Genomic DNA, 22,342 nt, shown 5'->3' with positions numbered 1-22,342 from the left:
GCGAGAGCGATTCGGACCGAGAAAGCGACGATTACCCCATTAATTTGAGCGAGGATGAAAGATTTGTGGATGAGGAACGTGAGAGTGAAGGACTAAAATGCAGTGCAGGATGTATCTTTTTTTGCTCTGACCGTAACTTAAGTACAAGGGTTCATTGGATTCCACACTTTCTCCTTTTTCTATTGTGGATCACGGATTTGTATTTTAAACCACCTCGGATACTATATCCTCTTGAAAATGAGAGTCGAGAACGCGAAATGGACATTCACAGTGACTTTTATCTCTATGACAATACATCGGCGAAGCTCTTTAGCTACGGAGCTAACGTGATAGCACATCGGGCTTAAGTGCAGATAGAAACAAAAGAAATAAACCCCTGACTGGAAGGATAGACAGAAGATAAACAATACTATTAAACCATGGACATGTAACTACACGGTTAATGCTTTCCAGGCTGGCGAAGCTTAACAATGCTGTTGCTAACGACGCCATTGAAGCTAACTTAGCAACGGGACCTCACAGAGCTATGCTAAAAACATTAGCTATCCACCTATGCCAGCCCTCATCTGCTCATCAACACCCGTGCTCACCTGCGTTCCAGCGATCGACGGAGCGACGATCATAGATGCGGTCGGCGGCCCGGAGACGGAGAAAGTCAAGGTGAGGTCTGCTATCCATCTCAAAGTCCTCCTGGTTGTGTTGCTGTAGTCCGCCGCTAATACACCGATCCCACCTACAACTTTCTTCTTTGCAGTCTTCATTGTTCATTAAACAAATTGCAAAAGATTCACCAACACAGATGTCCAGAATACTGTGGAATTTTGAGATGAAAACAGAGCTTTTTGTATTGGATTCAATGGTGTCCCAACACTTCCGGTTCAACCATTGACGTCACACGCATACGTCATCATACATAGACGTTTTCAACCGGAAGTTTAGCGGGAAATTTAAAATTGCACTTTATAAGTTAACCCGGCCGTATTGGCATGTGCTGCAATGTTAAGATTTCATCATTGATATATAAACTATCAGACTGCGTGGTCGGTAGTAGTTGGTTTCAGTAGGCCTTTGAGGATATTTGCAAATCAAGGGCAGATGCCGCTTGATTGTGAAATCGTTAACCGTCACATTGCTGCCATGATTGAAGCAATCATTTCTTTGAATCATATAGTTTTACAATACTGTACCACCATCTCCATATTACTAAAACCGTATTAATACTAATTAAGATGAGGTATCCAGTGAAGAGAAATAACAATAAAAGGGCCGGCAAAGCTCAAAAAATCCCTTAGCCTGGCAGTCCATAATACTAAAGTGTGATTTATGAGATAGGGAATCGATGAGCCTTTATCCTACGCACTCTGAGTGCCCTGGAAAAAATGTCAAGGCAGTAGATTTCCACTAAATTCACAGAAGTCTCCCCACATTATAACAACCGGTGTTCGTCAGTGCCAGCTGCAGAGCACCAGATTAGTATTTGAAGTACATCCTCTACCTTGGAGTTCATGACTCTGGCATATAAATCAAAGAGAAGCTGGTAGATCTGCACCTATTAAAGGTTTATTGAAAGTTTCTAAGCTATGAGATTCTTTGAAAGACTGGGTGACTTTTTTTTTTCAAACCGAAGTCCGCCCTTGGAAACTCGAACTATTGAGACTAGATGTCTCCTTTGACAGCCGGGTGCAGAGTCTCAGATGAAGTAGACCAGGTCTATTCAACTGGCAGCCCCTGCGGGCCACATCACCCAAATAGGCTTGATGAGGCCATTAAAACTAGGGTCGATTGTGCATGCAGTACTCTAACCACCCTACAGGGGGCAACAGTGAGGCGAATGTGTCACAATGAAGCAGCAGTTGGGTGAGGAGAAGAAGACTACTCATTAAACCCAGGAAAATAATCTAAATAAATTGCAAAAAATTGACTTTTAACAACGACTGGACAAGAAACAAATGTCGGACCTTGTAAGCGACGGACACAATGGTAGAAATCCACACGTGGAAGCTACGTCACAAAACTTGGTCGAACATTAGTAAGTGGATATTGCGCAAAAATGTATTTAGTTTGATTTATATTCAAATTGCTGACTTCGTGATGTGTTTTGTATTTGTGGTTGTGTTGTTCTTTTTGTCTGAGAGTTTAATACACGTAGCGCTAAATTGGGTAGATAGACAGGGCGATAATGCTACACCTTAGCTTTAATTGTGATGAGTCACATAGATTGTTTGCAATTAGAGATGTTCGATAATGGCTTTGTTGCCGATATTCCGATATTGTCCAACTCTTAATTACAGATTCCGATATCAACCTATACCGATATATACAGTCGTGGAATGGACACATTATTATGCCTAATTTTGTTGTGATGCCCCGCTGGATGCATTAAACAATGTAACAAGGTTTTCCAAAATAAATCAACTCAAATTATGGAAAAAAAAATGCCAACATGGCACTGCCATATTTATTATTGAAGTCACAAAGTGCATTATTTTTTTTAAACATGCCTCAAAACAGCAGCTTGGAATTTGGGACATGCTCTCCCTGAGAGAGCATGAGGAGGTTGACGTGTGCGGGGTTGGGGGGGGGGGGTGTATATTGTAGCGAAATGTGTTTGTCATTCTTGTTTGGTGTGGGTTCACAGTGTGGCGCATATTTGTAACAGTGTTTAAGTTGTTTATACGGTCACCCTCAGTGTGACCTGTATGGCTGTTGACTAGTGATGCGTCCGGCAACACCGATGCATCGGCACATGCTTCGAGCTCATAGAGCAGAACCGCTTTTAGAAAGTCACGTGACAGATCATGAGCTGTTTTGGTCACGTGATCGATACAGGAACTGTGTCGCACTCCCGCCTCCTTTGTGCCCTGTGAGCGGCTCTTTTCTACAGCCGGAGAAATAATAACTAAGAAGAGACGACTGAAGTGTTGACAACAACCAAACCTAACCCTCCCCCCCCCCCCTCTATATCCCACACCCCGGATTGTAAATAATTCAATGTATATACTCTGATGATTAACTTGTGTGATGACTGTATTATGATGATAGTATATATCTGTATCATGAATCAATTTAAGTGGACCCCGACTTAAACAAGTTGAAAAACTTATTCGGGTGTTACCATTTAGTGGTCAATTGAACGGAATATGTACTGTACTGTGCAATCTACTAATAAAAGTTTTAATCAATCAATAAAGAAATCGTCTAAAATTGAATATGTTGGAAAAACTGTTTTTTTTAAATAAAAATGTGTAAAAAATAAATTAAAAAAAAATCTCAGTCCACAAGCATTCTCATTCACAACACGTTCTCTTAGATTTCCATGTTATGATACATGTTCACATTTTTTATTGACTGTATCTAAAAAAGATACAAATATATTTTTATTTAAATGAAGATATGAAATAATCCTAAATGAAAAAACAATGACTTGTTTTATATTATTGTATATACTAGGTCATAAAATCAGTGTCAGTTGAGTCGGTCCATAGGTTTGATTGTAGGGATTTTCAATGTCCAGCAGATGTCAGTATTTAGTGACACAGTGTCGACACAGTATCAATACAGTTTTGCAATGTGTCGAAACGCTTCATGACGCCTCATCAACCCATCACTACTGTTGACCAAGTATGCCTTGCATTCACTTGTGTGTGTGAAAAGCCGTAGATATTATGTGATTGGGCCGACACGCAAAGGCAGTGCCTTTAAGGTTTATTGACGCTCTGTACTTCTCCCTACGTCCGTGTACACAGCGGCGTTTTAAAAAATCATACATTTTACTTTTTGAAACCGATACCGATAATTTTGAAACCGATACCGATCATTTCCGATATACATTTTAAAGCATTTATTGGACATCTCTATTTGCAATGTTTGGTGTGTGAATGTTGTGTAATTTCTATATGTGTAAAGATTTGTAATTTATTGTGTGAATATATTAACACTAAACTTTAGATTTTATTTGTGTAAAATATTTCTAATATAAAGTAGTGTAAAGTTCTTACTTATATCTGTCAGTAAACTCGCAATGAAAGCGCTAAAACACACCGGTGTAGTGAGTTTACTTTATTCACCCAAGGAACTTTAGTTATTAGAGAGTTCCGGTCGGACGTTTTTTTACGGGACACATTTCCTGTTGAGAAATTATTATTATAATTATTATTTTTTTTCTCATAAAGAAATACAATCATGTGTGCTTACGGACTGTATCCCTGCAGACTGTATTGATTTATATTGATGTATAATGTATATATTGTGTTTTTTATGTTGATTTAATAAAAAATAAAAAATAAATAAACAACTTTTTTTTTTTTTTTTTTTAAATTTCTTGTGGGGCCCGGTACCAATCGGACCGGTCCGGCTGATGTAGACCACAAGGAAGTCTTTTCCATTTAGAAAAAAATCATAATAATATGACTCCTTTAATGCGCCCTATAAACCGGAGCGCCTAATATATCAAAAATAGACCATCCATCAGCAGTGCGCCTTATAATCCGGTGCGCCCTATGGTCTGGAAAATACGGTAAACAATGGACATTATACTTTTAATGTTTATTTTATGTTTATATTTTCAGTCTTAAAAACCTAAATGAAGGAAGAAGTGTAAAGAAATAAACCGAGGAAAGATAACAATTCAAAAGAAGGAACATCAGTCTTCAACAAAACTTCTGGAGCTTCTGTTTCTTCATGCTGTTAACTATCTGTCCAGCTGCACACGCAGGAAACGAGTAGCAAGGGCAGAAAAATGAATTTATTGACAGTGCAGTGCGATGTGTTTACTTTGCAATTAGGTAAACGCAGTCTCAAAGGAATATAACCGGCGGAGGCACTTTCTAAAGAAAAATCCGCATTTCAATGTCCGACCCCTGCGCCATCGCGCCTTTGAAACTGTGACCCTCTTTATCATGTAGTTAAATAGCCCTGAATGACCACAGATGAATACAAATTCAGAGGGAACTTTGTCACCTGAAGTGGATCATCAGGTCTGACAAAGTAGTCGTTGGCTCTCACCTTGTTGAAGAGAATGGCAAACGTTGTGATGCTTAAAATGAGTAAAATACGTAAATATTAAGTTATTAGGAATGTTGCGAGATTACATAATACTTACAGCGTGTATATAAAACAATGGTGGAGGCTTTTGGATGTTTTTTGGAGCGCCTTATCGGCGGAAGATTTAGCTCTATTGTTGGCTTACGTTTACTAGCATTTACTTACAATGCACAAACATATGTGTTCTTGTCTTACTTAAGAATTGTGAATGATAGACACAATTACAAATGCACAAACCCCTAAACCTGATTGGGTATAAAAGCAGCTTCCATGAAACGCTCAGTCATTCACAAACAAGGACGGGACGAGGGTCACCACTTTGTCAACAAATGCGTGAGCAAATTGTTTAAGAACAACATTTCTCAACCAGCTACTGCAAGGAATTTAGGGATTTCACCATCTACGGTCCGTAAAATCATCAAAAGGTTCAGAAAATCTGGAGAAGTTACTGCACGTAACATTGAATGCCTGTGATCTTGGATCCCTCAGGCGGTACTGCATCAAAAAGCGACATCAGTGTGTAAAGGGTATCACCACATGGGCTCAGGAACACTTCAGAAAACCACTGTAAGTAACTACAGTTGGCCGCTACATCTGTAAGTACAAGTTAAAACTCTACTATGCAAAGCAAAAGTCATTTATCAACAACACCCAGAAACGCCGCCGGCTTCGCTGGGCCCGAGCTCATCTTAGATAGTTTAAGAACAACATTTCTCAACGAGCTATTGCAAGGAATTTAGGGATTTCACCATCTACGGTCCATAATATCATCAAAAGGTTCAGAGAATCTGGAGAAATCACTGCACGTAAGCGATGATATTATGAACTTTCGATCCCTCAGACGGTACTGCATCAAAAAAGACGTTGTGTCCTCCGGACCAAAGAGGAAAAGAACCATTCGGACTGTTATAGGCGCAGAGTGTAAAGGCCAGCGTCTGTGATGGTATGGGGGTGTATTAGTGTCCAAGGCATGGGTAATTTACACATCTGTGAAGGCACCATTAATGCTGAAAGGTACAAACGGGTTTTGGAGCAACATATGTCGCCATCCAAGCAACGTTATCATGGACGCCCCTGCTTATTTCAGCAAGACAATGCCAAGCCACGTCTTACAACAGCGTGGCTTCATAGTAAAAGAGAGCGGGTACTAGACTGGCCTGCCTGTAGTCCAGACCTGTCTCCCATTGAAAATGTGTGGCGCATTATGAAGCCTAAAATAGCACAACGGAGACCCCCGGACTGTTGAACAACTTAAGCTGTACATCAAGCAAGAATGGGAAATAATTCCACCTGAAAAGCTTCAAAAAATGTGTCTCCTCAGTTCCCAAACATTTACTGAGTGTTGTTAAAAGGAAAGGCCATGTAACACAGTGGTAAAGATGATGGTAAAAAAATGAAGTTTCTCAGTTCGAACATGAAATATCTTGTCTTTGCAGTCTATTCAATTGAATATAAGTTGAAAAGTATTTGCAAATCATTGTATTCTGTTTTTATATATGATTTACACAACGTGCCAACTTTACTGGTTTGGGGTTTTGTATACCTGTATACTTGCATTGTGTATATTGTACATATTGTTATGACGGTGTCAGCTACTACATTACATAGATACTTGCAGTGTGTCTTTTTGAGCGTGTTTTTTCATCTTTAAAATCCCCCCCCCCCCCCCCCCCCAAAAAAAAAAAAGACACATGTTTCTGTCTCTCATAATGATTGTAAACAAAAGGCACAATTCCCCCAAAAAGTGCAGTTCCCCTTTAAGGATCCCCATTAACAGTGTGATTTGCTCACAAGCTGCATGTGGCCTTGTTAGAATATAGTTGGCCTAATATTGCCTGCATAACACGCTGAAGTCGGCACTTTCTGTCTGTGTCTGTGTGTGTGTGTGTGTGTGTGTGTGTGTGTGTGTGTCAGTCACACCCCACTTTAAAGAGTGAGTGACAAATCCATCATATCCAGTTCTCGCTCATCAGCACCCACGTTTGTGAACGACATCAGCTATCTTGCTGTAGAGCTCCTTTGTTTGCCGAACACGTCTCTCCCTGCCAGGTCCATGTCAGATATGATTTCTAAATACCACAATTATTAATATGATGGATAGTTGACACCGCCGTTGCTTCACCTTGACGCTTCTGGGACTTTATCTGTAATTTCGACCCGGCTCTCTACCCACACAATGATGCATACCAAGTGAAGCACGGAGCGGGATTTTTTTTTTACATGTTCATGCTTCGATTAAACAATGAATACGAAGGCGGCAGTCAGCTTTCTAGAATCCAAACTGAACTGGATCAATATGAATGTAGTATTTAATCCCTGAACGCCCGTCGATCCATAAGGGAAGTCACTCGTTTGAGTGCCTCGCCTGATCCTGGAAGCATCTTTCCAGTAACAAAAGCCCAACAAGACTATTCTTGTCGTCTCCCCTCTGCTCCCATCCATGGCTGCACTCGGTTAATCCCAGTGTCCACACACTGAACATTAGCGCTCTCTCATTGTGCTGAGCTTTTATGTTCACTGCAAAGCACTTAAGTGTCAACTTTGTTCCACCTCACCTTCCACATTCAAGCTTTTCATTTGGCCAAATAGGTTTGATGAAACCATTCAAACTAGGGTTGACCGTGTATGCCAGGGTGTCAAACTTTTTCCACTGAGGGCCACACACGGAAAAATTTAAGTATGCGGGGGGCCATTTTTATATTTTAATTTTCAAACCATAACAAGATATATGGATTGTTTTTCTTTTAACCTTTAGGGCTCCCGGCGACCATAAAGGGTCTCAGTCATTAAAATGTAAAAATAAGTCTAATTATTATTTTTTTTATTTAACGCTTACAGTAAATTCTCTATATCAACTTCAGGTTGATATAAAGTAAGAAAAAAAAAAAAGGTTTTATGCCTTTTTTGTCAAAGACAACTTTTTTTTTATAGTAAAAACTGAAATATGCAGTATTTACTAATTACAGCCCTAAAAGATCAACAATGCAGGACACCATTGATTTAATTCTTTAATATTTTTGAGTAATCACAGTGAAAAGTTAAATAAAATCCTACTAAATATATTTGGGATCCAAAAGGTCCCCCACTCATAAGTGATACATTTTTATTATTTTTTTATTACTTTTAACACTTAAATTACGAGATCAACTTCAGATATATCTGTCGATTTTACGTTTGAACTATTATTTTGTTTGTTTTATGCCCTTTTGTCAAATAAAACTTTGACGTTTTTTTATGGCAACCACACAATATATGCAATATATTTTCCACATAAAACATTTTAAAGTGATATTTTTTAAGTAAAAATTCATTATAACATAGATTTTTAGTCTTTTTTTTTTTTTTTTTCGAGCAATGGCAAAAAAAGAAAAATAAACAAAGACAAAAGAAAAAAAAACAGCTTGCATGGCAGCTTTGTGTCAACATTGCAACTTTTTTCTTGTTAGATTTCACCTCATTCCACTTTTTTAAATGTTTTTTTAAATGTTTGCAATATTATCATTTTGCAATTTTTGCAGAATGTGTGGCGGGTCGGTAAACAATTAGCTGCGGGCCGCACTTTGGACACCACTGGTGTATGCAGTACTACCACCGCCCCGCAGGGGGCAACAGTGAGGCATGTGTGTCACAGTGAAGTAGAGGAAGACTACCGTATTTTCCGGACCACAGGGCGCACGGATTATAAGGCGCACTGCAGATGAATGGTCCTATTTTCAATCTTTTTTCATATATAAAGCGCATTAAAGAAATCATATTATTTTTTTATTTATTTTCTAATGTAAAAGACTTCCTTGTGGTCTACATAACATGTAATCGTGTTTTTTGGGTCAAAATGTTACAAGGATTAGTTTTACGGATCATCTTCAAGCCGCTTTATGACAGTCGTGTTATGCTTTGCAGAGGGAGATGACAGCAACAGACACCAGGGGGTGTATATAGCTCTATGTATTTATTATATACTAGATCCAAAAGTGTATGTGGTGTGAGGCTATGTGTGTAGTTAGCTGAGGTGTGTGTTACCAAATGTTGTCGAGAGCGAAGGAAGACGGAAGTCCGTGGGGCAGGCAGATGATCCAGGGCAGGAGAGAAGAGACTAGGTCCGTTTCCAAGCGGGAAGTCGAGAATCCAAAAGGGCAGTCCGGGGAAGCAAGGGAACAAAAAGGTGACGAGACGCACAGCTCGCCAACACAGGAACAAAGGCAGACGCTGAAAGGACAAGGAAGAACAGTGAAACACGGAGGGGAACACAGAGAGAGAGAGCATAAAGATTCGATGATCGCTTACTGTACGCGAACAGAAGATTATATCCGGCCCGGATGGCAGGTTGTGCCGGCTTAAGAGGCAGCTCGCTCGTCACAGGCAGGTGCACTGATTGCCGTTGATGATTGCAGCTGGCGGCTGCTGTGGGCGTGTCCCGAGGTGCGACAAGCAGGAAGCGCAAGGATGAGGGCGCATTCCAATGCGTGGACAGCACATGCGTGGACAGCACCTTTTAGCTCTTATTTTCCAAATTGTGTACACTACTGAATTGGGGTCTTATGGCTACTTATGTAGACACTTATACTGCCATCTGGTGGTGTCAGAAGAGTATAACATACAATGGAATTTGGCCGTGACAAGTCGCTTCAGCATGCGCCGTTTTGTGGGCGGTCTTATTTACCTGGATCACCTTCGACAGCGTTTACTCCCCGTCATCTTTGTTGTAGCGGTGTAGCGTGCAAGGACGGAGTGGAAGAAGTGTCAAAAGATGGCGCTAACTGTTTTAATGACATTCAGACTTTACTTCAATCAATAACGGAGCCAGCATCTCTATCATCCGCCGGAAATGTGTCCTGTGAAAAACCGTCCGACCGGAACTCTCTAATAACTAAAGTTCCTTGGTGAATAATGTGAACTCACTACACCGGTATGTTTTAGTGCTTTCATGGCAGGTTTACTGACAGATATAAGTAAGAACTTTACACTACTTTATATTAGAAATGGCAACAGCGGAGGATGAATGTCACATAACAAGAAGATAGAGAAAAAGTAGAAGCTTATCAACTATGGGTGTCGGCACGGACCAGGACTTATGCAGATCCAAATACAGATCAGCAGGTACCAGAAGGTAAGAAAAGTTGCTTTTTGCATAATACTGCGAAACAAAACGCCAGATAATATGTCTTATCTTATACACACACCATAATAATACTCCTATATTGAAGTACAGTACAATCTATCAAGCGGTGCGGCTTCATAGCTTACCAAAGTCGTACTAAAACATTTTGATGGATTTTTGAGCGCCGTGTGTAATGTTCTATATTTTCAATGGAACATATAGCATGTTGGTTGTGTTTACTTGACTCATATTGCAGTCTACACGTATCTCTATGTTTGACTGCCATCTACTGGTCACACTTATCATTTCACCATGTACCAATAAAATAGCTTCGAGTTCGGTAAGCAAAACCAGAATATTTCCGTACATTAGGATCACTGTCATTTTAAGTGCGCCTTACAGTACTGAAAAAACGGTACTCATTCAGCCCTGAAAAGAAATCCAAATAAATTGATAAATCGGACTTTTAACAACGACTGGGCAACAAGTATGAATGTTCTGCCCCGAGCCGAGCAAGTGCTTGAGTAATGTTTCCTGCCGGACCTTTTTAAGTGACGGACACAAGAAGCACCAATGGTAGAAATCCCAGCGTGTAACCTTCAAACCACCAAACTTGGTCAAACATTTGCGAGTAGATATAATTTGTGTATAAATAGGTTTAGTTTGTTTTGTATTGAAATTGCTTACTTTGTGATGTCATTAGTATTTGTGGTCATGTTGGTTTTTTTTGTCTGAGATTAACGATCCAATCTCGTTTAATACGTGTAGTGATAGATTTGACCAGTAGAGGGCGACAACGCTAACAGTGATAAGTCACATACAATGTTTGGTGTGTGAATGTTGTGTAATTTCTATATGTGTAAACATTTGTATGTGTATATAACACTAAACCTATTTTAATTATGTAAAATATGCAATGAAACCTATTTTATTATGTTAAACACACAATGGATGTTATACTTTGTAATGTTTATTTTATGTTCATATTTTCAGTCTTACAAACCTTAATGAAGGAAAAAGTGTAAAGAAATAAAACTAAGGAAGGAAAATATTTCAAACAAAGGAACATCAACCCTTCGCTGACTTTTGCTAGAGTTTCTTTACAATTTAGAATGCATAAAAATGGAAAAAATTGTTTTTGTCATACATAAGGATAATAATAGACAAAAAAAACAAAAAAAAGTGCAGTTCCCCTTAAAGACCTTCCAAAAAGTGGCTGCTAAGTCGTTGAGAGATGAGTCCATCCTTGTGCGCCCTCAGCTTGCTCTCTCCTGACCTATACCATCTGTATTCATTATTGCAGCGCCATGTCACTTATGGAGTTTGTGCTGTCAGACGCTTCCTGGGGCCATGAACGCGTCAGTGGGTCAGCCGGGTGTGAATGAGCGAGGAGTGTGGAGAAAAACGATTTGTGTCGCCGAGTTTCGTTGTAAAGCGATTGTTGAGCGACCACATGCTCGTCATCCTCGCCGCAACAACACAGTCCAGTCGGTCCCCTTTAAACATGGGGTGTCCAAACTTTTTCCCCCTAGGGCCACATATGGAAAAGTCAAAGTATGCGGGGGCCATATTGACTTTTTTTTTTATAAAAAAAAAATGCTATAACAGATATAAATATTTAAATATTAAACTTTGTGTCAGCTCTGTTATAGGTGACTAAGTACAGTGTTTCCCATAAACTGCCAAGATACCTGTGGCGGTGGGGGCGTGGTTATGGGCGTGGTCACCATGACATCATCGAGTAATTTGCATAATTTACTACAATGATATGATTTTCTCTAAAAAGGCTAAAAAAATGTATACTTACTAATTAATAATAACAGTTTTGTGTTAAACGTCCATCCATCCATCAATTTTACAATGTAATTACAACACTTTATGTACATATTTATATACAGATTTGAACAACAAGTTATTCACTGAAATATATTTATTAATTGTGGTTCTTACAAAAAATATATCTTATAAAATATAAAAGCTAAAACGTCTCTTAAAGCTCTGCCCCTTTAATTAGTGCATACTAAATAATTTAACTTTAGCCTACTACTACAACCATATTATTTACCAGCAACATAAAGTGAAACAGAGGCAGAGGTGTCCTGCCACAGTCAGTAACAAATAAACAGAAAACAGTAGTGGTGGTAGATAGACACAGAGCGTCATCAAACATCTGACCCACTGAACAAAGAGCTCCAAAAATCTTGAACTTTAGACTGCCATCAGTTTTACTCCCTACACTTAACCATGTGTTTCCTACTGCCTGCAGACTTTGCACCCTTTGTTACATACACATGTTGTCTTTTCTAATATAAATACATTTAATAAAGTCAAATACAAATAAGGCAACAAGAGAAGTATCCTACACTTCTCTTTTGTAAAGTAAATCTGAACAGCCGATATGGGCATCTACATCAACTATATGATTTGCCTGTGAAGCTGGACAGGACAAAAAAAAATAATAATAATAATTTGTGATGGACGTAATTCTTTCGTGGCGGGCCGCCACAAATAAATGAATGTGTGGGAAACACTGAAGTATAATAGAACATTTCAGCTTGTTCTCATTACATTCCAAAGTATAGCTCTTGCATTTTGACAGTTTTTCCCATGTAAGACTATAATATTAATACTAATATTACGATAACTACATAACCTTGTGTGTCAAAAATCCCGCCTGTACGAAAATATTATTATTCAGTTATCCCTTTAACAGTGTTTATTATTGTTATTGTACTTTTTCCAATTAATTATTTCATAAGTAAGTAAACTAACAAAGTAACTAAACTGAGTTTTTATTTTATTTCGAGAAATGCTAATATTTTAAATGAGGTGTTTATTTGGTATCTTCTTATTTTTTTAAAAATGCTAAAAAATATATTACATGTATTTAAAGACACAACATTGTGTTATATGTGAGGTGACTAAATATATTATTAATTATTAGTTCAAAAAGTTCACCCTTACATTTTTACTCTTGTTTTCCTGACAACATGCTGCCCCTGCTTGCTGTTCCTCCATGTGTAGCATGTACAGTCTCGTCCTCCAGTGCTAATAGTACGTAAGAACTGCAGTTTATTTGCAGCAAAGGAGTATTATTGACTTACTGTGCATCGGGAAAGTATTCGCCGTGCTTCACCTTTTCCACTTTTTGTTATTTTACAACTTTAATCCAAAATTAAATTAACTAATTTTTGTCCTCAAAATTCTACACACAACACCCCATAATGACAATGTGAAAAAGTTTTGTTTAGAGCTTTTTTGCAAATAAATTAAAAATAAAAAAAATCCCATTTGAGCCTTTGCTCACTACTTTGTCAATGTACCGTATTAAAAGGCGCACTGCCGTTGAGCGGGTCTAGTCAGGTCTTTTTTCATACAAGAGGCGCACCAGATTATATATTTTACAGATTATTTTCTAGTAGCTTTCTGAGCGTTTTGCCTACCTTTGACAGTGTCTTCTCCCCGTCATTTTTGTTGTAGCGGTGTAGCGTTCAGTTTCAGTTTATTTCTACTATAATTAATACCTTTACACTACTTTATATTAGAAATGGCAACAGCGGAAGATGAACGCCACATAAGAAGGTAGAGGAAAAAGAAGAAGCTTATCGACTACGGTGTCGACACGGACTACAATGGCGGAGGCGCGCACATTTTCAGGACTTATGCAGATCCCAAATACACATCAGCAGGTACCAGAAGGTAAGAAAAGTTGGTTTTCGATAATATTGCCAAACAAAACGCCAGGTGATATGTCTGCTAATAGGTTCCGTTTTGCGGTCCCTGTACACACACCATAATAATACTTGTATGTTTAACGCGCCGACAAGCCATCAAGCGGTGTGGCTTCATAGTTTATCAAAGTTGTACTAAAAACATTTTGACAGATTTTTGAACACTGTGTGTAATGGTCTGAATTCTCAACGGAACATACAACGTTTTGGTGTTGTTTACTGCCATCATATTGCAGTCTACACGTATCTCTTATGTATGACTGCTATCTACTGGTCATACTTATTACACCATGTACCAAATAGAGTAGCTTTGAGGTCAGTAAGCACAACCAGAATTATGCCGTACATTAGGCGCACCTGGTTATAAGGCGCACTGTCGATTTTTGAGAAAATTTAAAGATTCCGAAAAATACGGTACCTTTGGTAGTAATTAGACCTTTTTTTAAATACAATTGGCACACCTATCTTTGGCCAGTTTGGCCCATTCCTCTTTGCAGCACCTTTTCAACTTCCATCAGGTTGGATGGGAAGCGTTGGTTTTCATCCAGGATGTCTCTGTACATTGCTGCGTTCATCTTTCCCTCTATCCTGACTCGCCTCCCAGTTCCTGTCGCTGAAAACCATCCCCGCAGTTAGCCGCTCGCCACTTAGGTGGCAGCAAATTCTTTGAAAATAGGTAAGGACTAGATAGATAGATAGTACTTTATTGATTCCTTCAGGAGAGTTCCCTCAGGAAAATTAAAAGATGTCCGATAATGGCTTTTTTGCCGATATCCGATATTGTCCAACTCTTAATTGCAGATTCCGATATCAACAGATACCGTCGTGGAATTAACACATTATTATGCCTAATTTTGTTGTGATGCCCCGCTGGATGCATTAAACAATGTAACAAGGTTTTCCAAAATAAATCAACTCAAGTTATGGAAAAAAATGCCAACATGGCACTGCCATATTTATTATTGAAGTCACAAAATGCATTATTTTTTTCAACATGCCTCAAAACAGCAGCTTGGAATTTGGGACATGCTCTCCCTGAGAGAGCATGAGGAGGTTGAGGTGGTCGGGGTTTGGGTAAGGGGTAGCGGGGGGTGTATATTGTAGCGTCCCGGAAGAGTTAGTGCTGCAAGGGGTTCTGGGTATTTGTTCTGTTGTGTTTATGTTGTGTTACGGTGCGGATGTTCTCCCGAAATGTGTTTGTCATTCTTGTTTGGTGTGGGTTCACAGTGTGGCGCATGTTTGTAACAGTGTTAAAGTTGTTTATACGACACCCTCAGTGTGACCTGTATGGCTGTTGACCAAGTACACCTTGCATTCACTTGTGTGAGTGAAAAGCCGTAGATAATATGTGACTGGGCCGGCACGCAAAGGCAGTGCCTTTAAGGTTTATTGCCGCTCTGTACTTCTCCCTACGTCCGTGTACACAGCGGCGTTTTAAAAAGTCATACATTTTACTTTTTGAAACCGATATATTACATTTTAAAGCATTTATCGGCCGATAATATCGGCAGCCTGATATTATCTGACATCTGTAGTTAGGACGTTTAAAAAGTGGCCATTAGAGACAAAATATCGTAATGTAAATAAATGCCGGACCCTTCTTTCTACACTGATAAAGTCAGACAAATTGTATTTCCATACATGAAAGGGTCCAACATTGCATAGTAATTGGCTCATTGTTTTGAAACCGCTGATAACCTGTGTGAGATAGAAAGCGTGTAATTAGTACTGCCCGCAGTGCGGATGGTTCCGAAAGGTCAATCAACAAGATGAACACAGTTCTGACATTTTGAAGTGACGGAATAAGAAAGATAAACATAATGTTTATAATGAATCCACAGTCCAATACGGTCCTCGGGACTTGACGGAATACAAATAACTTCAGATTTGACATGGTTGATTATTGACTTTCTGTCAGTGTAAACTCGTTTAGCACTGTGTGATGGAATGTCATGCTCTCTGGATAAAATTGGACCTGCTCCAAAATTGCGGTCAGGATTGCGGCAATGTCGGTAAGCTTTGGTTCCTCAAAAATACTCACATTCACTTGGGTTGGATTTTCCCTCTGTGTTACCTCAATCCCCGGTTTTAGGAGGACGTTACACATGTCTGGAAAACAGTGACGTGTGGTCCTGGGAGACATCTAGAACAGCAAATAATGACATTAGTTTGTGTCAAATGAACCTCAAGACTTCAAAGGTTCTTTAGTGTCAATGTGTTCATACATGCAAGACATACAGAACTAGATGAGGCAATTCCTGAAGAAATTGCGTGTGAATGCTCCAATGCTGAAGTCGAACTGAAACCCTGGATTTTTTTTTAGAATTGTGGAAGTAGAACACACAATTCCCAAACAGGCTGAATATTTTGAAGGTAGAACAGTTTGAATCAGATGAAAAATTGTGGAACTTTGAAGAATGTCCCATTCATTTCAATGGCAATTTCCCTAAAATTGGGGATTTTCGGGAAAAGCAGGATTTTTTTTGAAAATGGTAAAAAATTTGCATGATCTGAATGAGTTGAAATGGTCGGCGTTGGAATTTTTGAAATCGGTCGAGAAATGTTGACGTATTAACTTGTTGAATTGAGAAATGGTATTACGGAATTGTTGGAATTTTGGGAAAACCGGGAATTTTTCCAGTTAAAAAAACAACCTTGTTTTTTTTGTCCTGATTAAGAGGAATGTTTTGATGGTGGAACGGTTGAAGTGGGTTGAAAAATGTGAGAGGAGTAGTCGCCAGAAGAAAAGAAAAAAGAGTGTAAATAGGGCATTGGAAAAGCAGGAGTTCTGGAAAATCCTGCATTTTTTTTTTAACTTGTTTGAATTTCCAGAGTGGTGGAATGTGTTGAAGGTGGAAGGGTATGAATAGGTTGAAAAATGTGGAAATGGTGAAAGTTTGAAAAATGGCCAATTCATTTTGAATGTGAAAAATGTCCTGGAAAACCTGGAATTCTGGCATTCACACAATAATCGAAATACCGTAATCGCTCTCGCCCTGTACTCTAGAGCAGTGGTCCCCAACCACCGGGCCGCACAAAAGTTAAAAAAAAAAAAAAAAAAAGTATATATATATATTATTTTTTTATTAAATCAACATACAAAACACAATATATACATTATACATCAATATAGATCAATACAGTCTGCAGGGATACAGTCCGTAAGCACACATGCTTGTATTTCTTTATGGAAAAAAAAAAAAAAATTAAATAAAAAAATAAAAAAAATACCCCCCCCCCCCCGATCCGTGGGACAAATTTACAAGCGTTGACCCGTCCGCAGCTACAAAAAGGTTGGGGACCACTGCTCTAGAGCATATTTCCAAACTGCCATCCCCACACGCCGCCAAAAAGCTTATTTCAAAAAATCGGAAAAGGAAAAAATGACATTTTGAAGGGACAGCATGTTGTTTTTACAAAACAAAACTACCATATTTTCCAGACTATAGAGCGCACCAGGATATAAGCCGCACCCACTAAATTTTTGAAGAAAAATATAGTTTCCATATATTATCCGCACCGGACTATAAGCCCCAGGTATATACCTTGTGAAATGAAAGATTTTGTAAATGTTTATTTGCAATTGTTTTCAAACGGTGTCTGTAACACGGCAGTAAAATGGCTAATTAAATAAAACAGAAGTCATTGTCATTGTGTAAGCTAGCTCTCCAATCAACTAAACAGACTCAATAACTGCACGCTGAGGTTTTGGTGAATTTACTGAGGAATTTGTGTTACTGAAACAATACAAAAAGAATGCCACTGCCAATTAATTACACTAACACAGACACTCGTAAACCTGTTAGCATATTAGCTAATGCTAACAGCGCTAGCTTCATTACATTACCATATCACGTACACATATGCATGAAAACACTCCTACAGTCATCACACATGGGACGGTTTAGTAAGTATGAATTGTTTTAGTTATATTGTAAAACTTACAAAACGTTGCTTGGAGTGATGAATGAAGAATCCATACGAGTAGTAACGCTGTGGACGGTTTGACTTCTGGTGTAAGACATTAAAACAGGGAAGTTCATTTTCAACCCGCAACACCTGCAGTGAGCAAACTCGTCCAAAAGATGGCGCCGTAGCACGGACAATTACACATGATTTCAGTGTCTCAGTTTGGGTTTAGTGAAAACTATTGAATACAAAACATTACGGCCATTAGCAAAGAAAAATCCATAAAGTAACCACGCCGTTTTATAAGACCCAGGGTTGAAAGCGTCAGAAAAAAGTAGCTACTTATATACGGCACTTACATTACTCATTAAAACAACGAGATTGACCACTTTGTACTTCAATGAAATCCTGAAAGCTGACAGGAGTCCCTAGACCTGGGGTGTCCAAATTTTGTTGAGTGTCAACTAAGTGTTATATAAACGTAATATATTAAATATCTATAGATCAGCTTCAGCTCTATCCGTTTCAATATAGTTTACATTTTCTTATATTTGTATGCCCTTTTTTTGTCAAATAAGCCTTTTTTATGGAAAAAAAAAACCCAACATATTCAATATTTTTTCCCCAAAAAATGTTCAAAACGGAATATCTGGTGTGAAGTAATTGAAGCCTTAAATACATAAACAATTTATAACGATTTATAACAGCAATGGTGAATGTAATTTTTTTTTTTTTTTAACAATAAGAATTAAAAATTTGACCAAAGGTTTCAGGTATTCAAAAAAGGCCTATAATCATAAAACTGTTAAAAAATAAGTTATATATCAATATATCTTATTTTTAGTCTCAACTCTTGAATCGACTTCAGATCTATACGTTTGTATTTTTTTTTTATATTTTCATGTTTTATTTAGGAGGAAAGCAAAACATATTTCAAAGTGGAATATTTGATGTGAAGTAATTGGAGCCTCAAATAGGTCAATAATTGATTTTTATTTATTATTAATTTTTGAGCAATGACCATACTTGCCAACCTTGAGACCTCCGAATTCGGAAGATGGGGGTTTGAGGTATGAGGGGGCGGGGGTTGTATATTGTAGCCCGAAAGAGTTAGGGCTGCAAGGGATTCTGGGTATTTGTTCTGTTGTGTCTATGTTGTGTTACGGTGCGGATGTTCTCCCGAAATGTGTTTGTCATTCTTGTTTGGTGTGGGTTCACAGTGTGGCGCATATTTGTAACAGTGTTAAAGTTGTTTATACGCCACCCTCAGTGTGACCTGTATGGCTGTTGATCAAGTATGTCTTGCAGTCACTTACGTGTGTCTGTAAAAGCCGCATACAACATGTGACTGGCCGGCACGCTGTTTGTATGGAGAAAAAGCCGAAGCGGCGACAGGTTGTAGAGGATGCTAAAGGCGGTGCCGTCACGGCACCCCCTCAATATTGTTGGCCGGGTGAAAATCGGGAGAAATTCAGGAGAATGGTTGCCCCCGGGAGATTTTCGGGTAGGGCACTGAAATTTGGGAGTCTCCCGGAAAAATCGGAAGGGTTGGCAAGTACGGCAATGACAGCTTTAAATTCATTTGTGTCAAGTTTGCATTATTTTCTCATTACATAACACGTGTTTGCTTTATTATTCCACTCTGTATGTTTTTTTTTTGTAATAATATTTTTAAAATGTGCTGTAAAAAAAAAAACGGCCAGAAATGGCCCCCGTGCCGCACTTTGGACAACCCTGCCCTAGACGCTGGGGATCTTTTCCCAGTTTCCCCAGGATATGTTATAGATGTACTTTTTGTGTGATTCCAACCGTTTTTAAAAAAATACTCTTCGATAATTGCTGAATGTGCACATTTCTTCAACAAATTCAGGGCATAAACCTGAGATGAGGCTACGCCAGCAGAGCCCACCCTCTGATTGTGCCATCCTTCAAAAATCTTTCTGTTTGTCAGCATCGGGACTTTCTCCTGCCCGTGTAATATATTTAATATAAGTGTGACATCATTATTCTTGTCAAGGCTTGGTAAAAGGATTGGACTCAGATGCAGAGTAGGGAACTTGACAGGCTTTTATTTTGGCAGCTTCCTTTCACCTCCAAAGTCAAGGAATACAATACTATAATTAACCAAAAAACTAATCGATGAAAAAAGGTTCCAAAAAATAGGAACAACTGAAAATCACTCCGAACGGAGGAAAACACAAAACCAAAGACGAACTAATAATTGGCGCAGTAAATGCTATAAAATGTATAAACAAAAAACGCTCCAACGGGAGGAATAAACAACAGCTATGAAAAATTCTACACTATCTTAATTAATAAAGTTGAACAAAAATAGTCACTCAAAAACTGAGGAATTTAACTAATAACTTACCACTTCGGCTGAATAAAGTCAATAACAAAAAATCACTCTGCTGAGGAGGAAAAAGGAAAACTCAAAATAGCCACGAAGGGATTCAAGAACATGGGATATAGACTGGATACAAGGCAAGGCATGGACATGGACGTAGACGCTGGAAAGTACGAATGAACGAAACAATCTGGCACAGAACAAACGGAGGAGTGGGCTTATAAGACACATGAGGGTAATAGGGAACAGGTGGAAACAATCAGGGAACAGGGATGACGTCAGACTGATGACACAGAAGGAAGGGCAAGTGACCTGAAACGAGAGGAGAGTTACTTTTCAAAGTAAAATATGCAAATCACAAGACAGAAAAAACCAAGACAAGACATCCCTCACCACGGTGTGACAATTCTTGCTGGTGCTTGTCCTTCTGCAGCGAGGCAAAGCGGCTGAGAGACTTTAATAGGGAAGGATCGATACATGGACTAAGTATACCAACCACGGCAAAGACCACCAATGGTTTTCTGTCTTGAAAAGATACAATTAGTAGTCATTGTTTGAGATCAATGCTACTGGTTGATTATTATATTGTAAGATAAAATGTAGGTTTTCCGTGACAAAAATAAGTATTGTTAAAGGCCTACTGAAAGCCACTACTACCGACCACGCAGTCTGATAGCTTATATATCAATGATGAAATCTTAACATTGCAACACATGCCAATACGGCCGGGTTAGATTAGTAAAGTGCAATTTTAAATTTCCCGCGAAATATCCTGCTGAAAACGTCTCGGTATGATGACGTTTGCGCGTGACGTCACGGATTGTAACGGACATTTTGGGACAGCATTGTGGCCAGCTATTAAGTCGTCTGTTTTCATCGCAAAATTCCACAGTATTCTGGACATCTGTGTTGGTGAATCTTTTGCAATTTGTTTAATGAACAATGGAGATAGCAAAGAAGAAAGCTGTAGGTGGGAAGCGGTGTACTTGCGGCCGGCTGCAGCAACACAAACACGTAGCCGGTGTTTCATTGTTTACATTCCCGAACGATGACAGTCAAGCTTTACCATTGGCCTGTGGAGAACTGGGACAACAGAGACTCTTACCAGGAGGACTTTGAGTTGGATATGCATGCTTGTGGAGATGGGACAACAGAGACTCTTACGAGGAGGACTTTGAGTTGGAAACGCGCTACCGTGAGTACGCAGCTGCGGCTTCCAAACATTTGATCGCTTGCCCGTACGTGCGTGCCGCTATGTGCATGTCACGTACGTAATTTTGGGGAAATATATGTGCTGTATGAACTTTGGGGAGGTGAACGGTACTTTGGGGATTGAGTGTGTTGTGCGGGTGTTTGATTTGTATTGGCGGGTTATATGGACGGGAGGGGGGATATGTTTGTTATGCGGATTAATTTGTGGCATATTAAATATAAGCCTGGTTGTGTTGTGACTAATAGAGTATATATATGTCTTGTGTTTATTTACTGTTTTAGTCATTCCCAGCTGAATATCAGGTCCCACCCGCCTCTCACAGCATCTTCCCTATCTGAATCGCTTCCACTGCCCTCTAGTCCTTCACTCTCACTTTCCTCATCCACGAATCTTTCATCCTCGCTCAAATTAATGGGGAAATCGTCGCTTTCTCGGTCCGAATCGCTCTCGCTGCTTGTGGCCATGATTGTAAACAATGTGCAGATGTGAGGAGCTCCACAACCTGTGACGTCACGCTACTTCCGGTACAGGCAAGGCTTTTTAATCAGCGACCAAAAGTTGCGAACTTTATCGTCGATGTTCTCTACTAAATCCTTTCAGCAAAAATATGGCAATATCGCGAAATTATCAAGTATGACACATAGAATGGATCTGCTATCCCCGTTTAAATAAGAAAATCTCATTTCAGTAGGCCTTTAACGCTTCAAAAATACAAAAAATATTGAAGGTCCGGTGCTCAACTGGGCCTTTTTGAAAATATGATCGGTTTGGGGTTGTACGGTCCTAATTAAGTACCACGGTAGTAATGAATTTAAAAAGTACTAGGCTGCCTTTGAAAAATACTGGTACTTTTTTTTTTTATCATGGACATGATGGCATAGCTGGTAATATGTCAACACACACATAGCGCACTTACAAGCGGAAATAGTGAGAATGGACGTATTTTGGCTAGAAAACTAACGTATTAAGAGGGAGCAATAAACACTGAAGCAGTGTTTTAA

At 39.0% G+C, this 22,342-nt stretch overlaps 1 long non-coding RNA gene across 3 annotated transcripts in view; it reads right to left on the bottom strand.

The window, feature by feature from the left end:
• Window positions 1-22,342, bottom strand: part of LOC133663200 (uncharacterized) — a 69,070-nt gene that overhangs the window by 20,317 nt on the left and 26,411 nt on the right. Inside the window, exons 4-5 of one of the 3 annotated variants that reach the window (XR_009828259.1) lie at window positions 15,914-16,015; window positions 9,455-9,738 (exon numbers count right to left, since the gene is read on the bottom strand). This is a non-coding gene — a long non-coding RNA (uncharacterized LOC133663200). Of the gene's footprint in view, window positions 1-9,454; window positions 9,739-10,660; window positions 11,670-15,913; window positions 16,016-22,342 lie in introns of those variants that run through there. The other 2 variants (XR_009828257.1, XR_009828258.1) reach the window with 2 other exon arrangements.

This window comes from Entelurus aequoreus, linkage group LG13, assembly GCF_033978785.1.
Source record: "Entelurus aequoreus isolate RoL-2023_Sb linkage group LG13, RoL_Eaeq_v1.1, whole genome shotgun sequence".
Lineage (NCBI taxonomy): Eukaryota > Metazoa > Chordata > Actinopteri > Syngnathiformes > Syngnathidae > Entelurus > Entelurus aequoreus.
This window is presented reverse-complemented; position numbering and strand designations above follow the sequence as displayed.